General features: G+C 40.5%; 1 non-coding gene across 1 annotated transcript; it reads right to left on the bottom strand.

Annotated features, from left to right (window-relative positions):
• Nucleotides 1-576: 576 nt before the first annotated feature.
• Nucleotides 577-648, bottom strand: trnag-ucc (transfer RNA glycine (anticodon UCC)). Its single transcript has one exon. It is a non-coding gene; the product is annotated as a tRNA-Gly (tRNA).
• Nucleotides 649-9,529: the final 8,881 nt, after the last annotated feature.

Here is a 9,529-nt window from a genome sequence, read left to right on the forward strand (position 1 = left end):
AAACACTTGTTTGCCTTGAAATTGTAAAGTCTAAAATAAACCACTGGGCATTGGCTGCAATCTCTGGTTTATTTTGCTGATCAATAGTTAAATACCAGCAACTTAACCAGGTTATACCCCGCCAGACTGGACATTGCCTAAATACAGCAAATCATGCATTGGCTGGGAACCGAACACAGGTCAACTGCTTGGAAGGAAGCTATGCTAACCACTAAACCCATGTCATTGTATAACTTCTGCCTTAAATTTGTTTAATCTATAATACACCATGGGACATTGGCTGCTATCTCTGGGTTTTTTGCTGATCAATGCTTAAGTAGCAACTTTCAACAGACTGGACTATTCCAAAACAGTTTCACCATGCAATGGCGAGGTATCAATACTGGTCAACTTCTTGGAAGTCGGCTATACAATCCACTATACCAACAATGCTTGGTTAATGGTTTACTGTGACCTGGAAATTCAGAAAATGTAAACAAACTATTAAAAATGAGCTGATATATAAGTGTTGTTTGCTTATCAATGGTTGAGTAACAACTTTCAACAGACTGGACATTGCCAAAACAGCTGAAGCCATGCATTGGCTGGGAATCGAACCCAGGTCAACTGCTTGGAAGGCAGCTATGCTAACCACTATACCACCAATGCCATGTTCTTGAATAACTTCTGCCTTAATTTTTTTTAATCTATAATACACCATAGGACATTGGCTGCTATCTCTGGGTTTTTTGCTGATCAATGCTTAAGTAGCAACTTTCAACAGACTAGACTATTCCAAAACAGTTTCACCATGGCTAGGTATCAATACCGGTCAACTTCTTGGAAGTCGGCTATGCAATCCACAGCAACTTGTCCAGGGTATACCCCGCTTTCCACCCTTCTGTAGCTGAGATAGGCTCCAGCAACCCCCACGACCTGGAAAGGGACAAGCAGTTGTAAATGAACCTAGTACTCAAGCCATGCATTAGCTTGGAATCAAACCCAGGTCAACTGCTTGGAAGGCAGCTATGCTAGCAACTAAAACACCAATGCTTAGTTATTGGATAACTTTTGCTTTGAAATTTTGAAAACTGAAATAAACCATTAAAACTTAGTTATAATCTCAAAGTTGGTGTCAAAGCCCGGTTAACTTTTATCAAGTCAGCTTTGCAATCCACTATACCGCCAATGCCTTGTTTACGTTTAACTTTGACCTAAAAAATTCAGATAATGGAAATAAACTATTAAAAAAGAGCTGGAATCTCTGTGTTGATACCACCAACGGATAGTCCTTAAATACTTGTTTGCCTTGAAATTCTAAAGTCTACAATAAACCATTGGAAATTGGCTACAATCTCTAATTTATTCTGCTGATCAATAGTTAAATAAATGCAACTTGTCCAGGTTATACCCCGCCTTCCACCCATGAGCAGCTGAGATAGGCTCCAGCACCCCCTGGCACCCTGAAAGGGACAAGCAGTAGAAAATGAATCAAGTACTCAAGCCAAGCATTGGCTGGGAATCAAACCCAGGTCAATTGCTTGGAAGGCAGCTATGCTAGCCACTATACCACCAATGCTTAAACCTTGGCTAACTTTTGCCTTGAAATTCTAAAAGCTAAAATATGTTAGCGGTACATTAGGATTTTAACTTGAAAGTATTAGTACAACCTTTCACTGTACAACTCAAAACATGGCCTTTTGCAACATGTTCTTTCAAGTGAGCTATTAAAAATTAGCCTTATATGCTCCGTGTCTGTTAAAATGTTGCTTGCAACCAATTCCAACACACTTAAACACACAGCTTGGTTCATTTCGATGCAGTTTACAATGAAACACATACACAGTAATTTAGGTTATCTACTGTTTCTTGGTTTGCATGAATCCACTGCATTTACTACTGTGATAAACCATTTTTGATTTTACTGTATTTTACTCTTGCTATTTAACAATTGCTTGATGTAGTTTTTACTGTTATTTTTACAGTGTAGCTTATGCAGCTATTGACATAATGTACTAAGCCGGTGAGCTGCTGCATTGCCTCTGATTTGGTGAAAGTTTGTGCCTGATTGTAAATCATGCCTCAAACTTGTATAATAGAAGGTTGTGGTCATAAACCGAGAAGTTGGTCAACTTTTGAATTTAATTTAGCCCTGGAGGCATTGCTAGGAAGAGACTAGATTTGACTAGATCTGACCAATCTAAGTCTATGAGCATGAACTGATAAAGACTACTTGGATGAGAGGGGCAACGTCTTCTAAGACAAACTGAACAGTCCAGTTGTGATTGATTGATTGTCTTGAAAATACAATGACCTGGATAAATGACAATATTCATAGACATTGCAAGGAAGACGCAAAAAGATGCTTGTTTTCTCAAGGAATTTTGATTTTTTTTTTTTTTAACTCAGTGAGGATTATGCTGAATTTGTCATCTCAGCGGGAAACACAAGTATTGAGAGCACACATTCTACAGTGATTGTTTTATCATGTTTTTAGTGTTTATTTTGTGTTGCTTGCTGCTACATGATGCTTATAGTGCGTCACTATAGCTGGATCTGCTTATCACTCAGCTTTTAAAACGTGTAACTCATCCTCTGTGTATTCAGGCTCAAAAATATAAGGTTCTGGATCATCATTTGTCCCAAAGTAGTCTCTGCCTTAATGACTAATAGTTGTATTTTCTTAAAGAAAATACCGAACGTTGTGATGCGTCTGTGAAATCAATGTGTCACTGTAATACCTAAAATTACCAAAATACGGTAATTATTACATGTTATTATTAATGAGCCTGTTGTATGTTACTACACTACATATACACTTACAGCATGTATATAATACGATGATGGAGGTTTTTGGTTGCTTTTTAGAGGGGTTATTAGGCGGAATAGAGCAAATCCCTGTTAGCTACATTGTTAGTCATGTAGTAGGAGTCATATATTACAAATTAGACTGCATAAAAAAGAGAAGAGCATGTGTGTTCTTGTGTCACAAGGATTGTGATTAGAGATGTCCGATAATATCGGCCGATAAATGCGTTAAAATGTAATATCGGAAATTATCGGTATTGTTTTTTTATTATCGGTATCGTTTTTTTTAATATATATATTTATTTATTTTTTTATTTTTATTAAATCAACATAAAAAACACAAGATACTCTTACAATTAGTGCACCAGCCCAAAAAACCTTCCTTCCCATTTACACTCATTCACACTCATTCACACAAAAGGGTTGTTTCTTTCTGTTATTAATATTCTGGTTCCTACATTATATATCAATATATATCAATACAGTCTGCAAGGGATACAGTCCGTAAGCACACATGATTGTGCGTGCTACTGGTCCACTAATAGTACTAATCTTTAACAGTTAATTTTACAAATTTTCATTAATTACTAGTTTCTTTGTAACTGTTTTTATATTGTTTTACTTTATTTTTTATTCAAGAAAATGTTTTTAATTTATTTATCTTATTTTATTTATTTATTTATTTTTTAAAAGTACCTTATCTTCACCATACCTGGTTGTCCAAATTAGGCATAATAATGTGTTAATTCCACGACTGTATATATCGGTTTATATCAGTATCGGTTGATATCGGTATCGGTAATTAAAGAGTTGGACAATATCGGAATATCGGATATCGGCAAAATGCCATTATCGGACATCCCTAATTGTGAATGATAGGCAAATTTCCGAAAAAAAGTGCAGTTCTCCTTTAAAGAAACAAAGTCTCCAAGGCAGAAGCATATTAGAAAGTATACAGTAAAAACGTGTCCGCATCATGGTATGGTATGGTATGTTGTTTATTGTCATTGCACAAGTACAACAAAATGTCATTTTCACCACAAACCCGTTCAAGATTAAACTAACATTGTACAGGAGACAGAACAGGAACGGTGATGGTTTGCCACTCAATAGCGCCCCCTAAAAGGTGGGAAAAACGTAGACGCTGGGGAAGGATGAGTAAGAAAAAGTAAATCTCTGACTGGGCTCCTATGGGGGAAGGAGGTGCAGACTGGGGCCCGAGAAAAAAAACCTGATAGCCGATAAGCAGACATAAACATTTTACACAGAAACCACAAGACAGGAGGGCAGGTGGCAGGCATTTGGACCGAACCTGCCAGCCACTTGAGCGTTGCTCGGTTGTCCATCATACCATGTGGGTGAAGCGCTGGCAAAGGCGTGGGGTGGGGATGGGGGTATGTGTACATATGTAGCCATATGCAACCGGTGTCAGAGGAACAGCATTTCTCTTTCTCGGTCTTGTTGACAGGAAGGAGTTTGTTTTAACTCCGTTGCACTGTCCTCGAGAGGAATCTTGAAGCAACAACTTTGCCAAGTCGCAGCCAGGGAGAACAATCAAGATTAGAATGTTTGTGTTTGACAGTGAGAACAAATGTGAAACTTTTTGACTCCTAATTGTCTATTTCTGGTCCTCAAATTCATCCTGCAGGGCAGACGGTATGATGTTACCGTATTTACCGCACTATAAGGCGCACCTAAAAACCTCCAATTTTCTCAAAAGCTGACAGTGCGCCTTATAATCCGGTGCGCCTTATATATGGACCAATATTGAGCCACAACAGGTCTCGCAACTACGGGATGCATAACGTAACCCCAGCCTCTACTGCAGCGTCTATTCTATGCGCCTTATAATGCGGTGCGCCTTATAATGTGGTGCGCCTTGTATATGAACAAAGTTTTAAAATAGGCCATTCATTGAAGGTGCGCCTTATAATCCGGTGTGCCTTATAGTGTGGAAAATACGGTATTCAAAATCCCAAAAGTGAGTGTCCACAGTTCTGCCCGTATCCTCCAATCACTTGTGGCAGCTTTGGGGTACCATGCCAGCATCTTCCATCTTCATAATTCCAAATAGGTAAATATAGTCAGCGTCCTCAACTGCTGACACACGATGGACTCATGTCCATCGTGTGTCCAGCAACAACCGTTCTGACAAGACAGGCAGGTTCCCCCGAACCCAAGATCTTGTCAATTTTATTGAGAGGAAAGTTGATCAGTTCCATTGTAAAGATTTGGAGAGCAGTGCAAAAAATAGGCAACAAGAAAGTTAAGACAAGACAAAACAAAGAAGCAAGCAGGGTAGACACGGAGAGGAGAGGAAGTGTGACCGTCTTTGCCAAGAGCCAAGAGAGAACACTTAGTGTTCACTAAGTGTTGCCAAAAATTCATAAATTACCATTCCAACCTAATGATTGACAGCGTTTGTTCATTCCGAACGGTTAATAATAAGTAGGTTAGTGTTTTTTACACCTACCAGTGCTCTCTGTATAAAAACTTTCACTCGGTCAACATTCCACACTACAAAATACTAAAAGTTTGTAAGCGTTACAAAATGAAGGGATGGATGATTTGTGCTGATATGGTATCAGATCAATCAATATCTGTATCAGCCAACATATCCAAAGCTCCAATATCAGTATTGTATGGTAAGTAACACCCCTAATATTGTGTAATAAACATACTTAAACACATTGAAGTGTCAACACTAACACATTTTTGGTGTCTTGAATAAATGATGAAATGAGCCGGAAATATTCTTATTCGTATAAAATAAAGATTTAAGCAACAAGTAAAACAGTCATACGCACAACATCACTACATGCTCACAACCCCAATTAATGAAATGCACAGATCTGGTAAATTTTAAAATCAGATACAATTGTGTACAAAGCAAACAACAACCCGCTACCTTACATCCATCCATCCATTTTCTACCGCTTAATCCCTTCGGGGTCGCGGGGGGCGCTGGAGCCTATCTCAGCTACAATCGGGCGGAAGGCGGGGTACACCCTGGACAAGTCACCACCTCATCGCAGGGCCAACACAGATAGACAGACAACATTCACACTGACATTCACACACTAGGGCCAATTTAGTGTTGCCATTCAACCTATAACCCAGGTGCTTGTTTTTGGAGGTGGGAAGAAGCCGGAGTACCCGGGGGGAACCCACGCAGTCACGGGGAGAACATGCAAACTCCACACAGAAAGATCCCGAGGCCGGGATTGAACTCACGACTACTCAGGACCTTCGTATTGTGAGGCAGACGCACTATCCCCTCTTCCACCGTGCTGCCCTAATAATGTAAAACCTTTTTTTCCAATAAGATAAGAAAGCTTAGGAAACATTTTGAATTAAAACAACAAAACAAAATCTGTATGCACGCACACACGCTTTGAACATGCGTAGGTAGAAATTAAACCATTGTAAAATTCTATTAACAGTACTTTTATACATCTTTATCTTTTTTTGCTCTTAAAATGTGGTAAATTGGCACACACTGACCACAGGTAGTGAACAAACTAGGCTGCAACAGGGCAATTCTTTAAGGTTTCATGAAACTTCTCTTGCACAAAACGTTTCAATTTCTTTTCAAATAAGGAATACATTTATCATAAACAATATATGTTATATTTGACATGAAGTAGTGATATTTTATAGAAAAAAAACAACTAAAGTGGTAATGTGGTATTTCCACCATCATTTGACTTAAAGCAGTCAGAAGTTTGCTAACTAGTAATACAGTAGGAATGTTTTCATTTATCAGGAGGGTTATTCATCACTTGTATCATTTCAACTAATCCAGACCACCAGTGTCCTTTCCTTTTAGTTGTATTGGGAAGTCAGTGTTTTGTGTCAGCCTGGCCCCTTTTCGCCTGCAGCTCTGTCCATCTGGCTCTGGACATACATGTTTTCCTTCAGATTAGGGGGAAGTGAGAACGATTGAGACCGGCACGGTGGACACAGGACTCGGCGCAGTGACCTCCGTTTCGGAATCAAAGTGGCACATGTCGACCCAGGTTTTTCACCTGACATTTTCGTCCACACTATTGTCCAGCCTGTGTGACAGCCCCTCACGCTGAAGTTACAGCCCCGACCCAACCGCTCTTTCAATCTAAGGGCTTATTTTCCTCTCGTTCATCACTGCCTGTACTGTTTCCAAAGGCAGTCCAAAAGTCTAAAAAATGTGTTTATACCGTATTTCCTTGAATTGGCGCCGGGGCGGTAATTCATTTAAAACCTCTTCTCACTCCGGCGCTTACCAAAGGCATGCGGTAAAGGCAAGCATGCGCTAATTAATTTAAAACCTCTTCTCACTCCGGCACTTACCAAAGGCATGCGGTAAATTTAGGCCTGCGCTTATAAATTTGTGTCTGATGTAAGGATACCATCATGAAAAGCACATTTAATCAAAAAAACTTTATTATGGTCTTACCTTTACTTATAAATTAAGTCCATGCGCAGCTCCTTCTGACCAAAAGCATTGATAACTTGTTTATAGAAGTCTTCCTTATCTTTCTTCAGTTTTAAAAGTCTCTCTGTCCCGATGGAAATCTTCCTTTAATTATTACCTCCTGCTTCGATTGAAAGTCCAGCTTAGAAAACTGTTTTATTTTAGATATGTAATCCTCCATGTTAAAAGTTCAGGCGAGAGGAAAAAATAAACGATCGCTGCTAACTGTTGCTGCTTGTTGTCACTTCTTCTGCAGCCGAGTACCGTATTTTCCGCACTATAAGGCGCACCGGATTATTAGCCGCACCTTCAATGAATTACATATTTCATAACTTTGTCCACCAATAAGCCGCCCCGGATTATAAGCCGCGCCTACGCTGCGCTAAAGGGAATGTCAAAAAAACAGTCAGATAGTTCAGTCAAACTTTAATAATATATTGAAAACCAGCGTTCTAACAACTCTGTCCCAAAATGTACGCAAATGTGCAATCACAAACATAGTAAAATTCAAAATGGTGTAGAGCAATAGCAACATAATGTTGCTCGAACGTTAATGTCACAACACACAAAATAAACACAGCGCTCACTTTCTGAAGTTATTCTTCATTCGTAAATCCTTCGAATTCTTCGTCTTCGGTGTCCGAATTGAAAAGTTGCGCAAGCGTGGGATCCAAAATGGCCGGTTCCGTCTCGTCGAAGTCATCGGAGTCAGTGTCGCTGTTGTTGTCCAGTAGTTCTGTGAATCCTGCCTTCCGGAAAGCTCGGACCACAGTTGTGACCGAAATATCTGCCCAGGCATTTACGATCCACTGGCAAATGTTGGCGTATGTCGTCCGGCGCTGTCTGCCCGTCTTAGTGAAGGTGTGTTCGCCTTCGGAGCTGTGTGAAAAAAGCCACCCGGCCTCTTCGCGTAAACTTCCCTTAACCACTCGCTCATCTTTTCTTCATCCATCCATCCCTTCGAGTTAGCTTTTATGATGACGCCGGCTGGAAAGGTCTCTTTTGGCAAGGTCTTCCTTTTGAATATCACCATGGGTGGAAGTTAGCATGGCAAGCTAGAACCACAGTGAAGGATGACTTCTCATTCCCTGTGGTGCGAATATTCACCGTACGTGCTCCCGTTCCACAGTGCGGTTCACAGGAATATCAGTTGCTGTGAAATACGGTAGTAATCCGTGTGCGGATGGAGAGATTGCGTCTTTTTATGAACCGGATCCTTGTCGCTTAGTAGGAGCCATTTTGTGGTCTTTACAGATGTAAACAGGAAATGAAACGTACGGTGATATCCGCGCGTTTTTTCTTCTTCTTCCGGGGGCGGGTGGTTGCTTACAGTAGAAGAAGAAGCGCTTCCTGTTCTATGGGGGCGGGTGCTTTCCTTGGCGGTTGCTTGCGTAGAAGAAGAAGCGCTTCCTGTTCTACCGGGAAAAAAGATGGCGGCTGTTTACCGAAGTTGCGAGATCGAAACTTTATGAAAATGAATCGTAATAAAGCGCACCGGGTTATAAGGCGCACTGTCAGCTTTTGAGAAAATTTGTGGTTTTTAGGTGCGCCTTATAGTGCGGAAAATACGGTAGTTGCAAGAAGGAGCACGATCGCCCTCTACCACCATGAGGCGGGAGTCATTTAATGACTCATATTTGACACACGCAGCTACGGTATATTAATAAAACATAGCTGCTTACTGTTCTTTTTAGCATATTCAATAGCTTGGACCTTAAATCCTACTGAATAGCTCTTAATCTTCTTCCCTATATGCAATTTCCAAATTATTGAAATCAGCCTCCTCCATTTTGAAAATGATGACAGGTGAAGTGTCACTCGTGATGTGACGAGTTCGACCCGGGCGGAAATTCTAGGCATATGCTAATTATTTTGCGAAACAAGTTTGACCCGGCGGAAATTCTAGACATGCGCTAATAAAAATAATATTTAGCGAAACGAGTTTGACCCGGCGTTAATCCTGAGCCGGCGGTAATGCTAAGCATGCGCTAATTCTTTTGCGAAACAAGTTTAACCCGGCAGTAATTCTAGGCAAGCGCAAACTATATACCCGGCGGCAATTCAAGGAAATACGGTTTTAGTGAAGTGAATTATATTTATATAGCGCTTTTCTCTAGTGACTCAAAGCGCTTTTACATAGTGAATCCCAATATCTAAGTTACATTTAAACCAGTGTAGGTGGCACTGGGAGCAGGTGGGTAAAGTGTCTTGCCCAAGGACACTAGGATGACGGAAACGGATGGCGGAAGAGGGGATCGAGCCTGGAACCCTCAAGTTGCAGGCACGGCC

This window comes from Nerophis lumbriciformis, linkage group LG34 (assembly GCF_033978685.3).
Source record: "Nerophis lumbriciformis linkage group LG34, RoL_Nlum_v2.1, whole genome shotgun sequence".
Taxonomy (NCBI): domain Eukaryota; kingdom Metazoa; phylum Chordata; class Actinopteri; order Syngnathiformes; family Syngnathidae; genus Nerophis; species Nerophis lumbriciformis.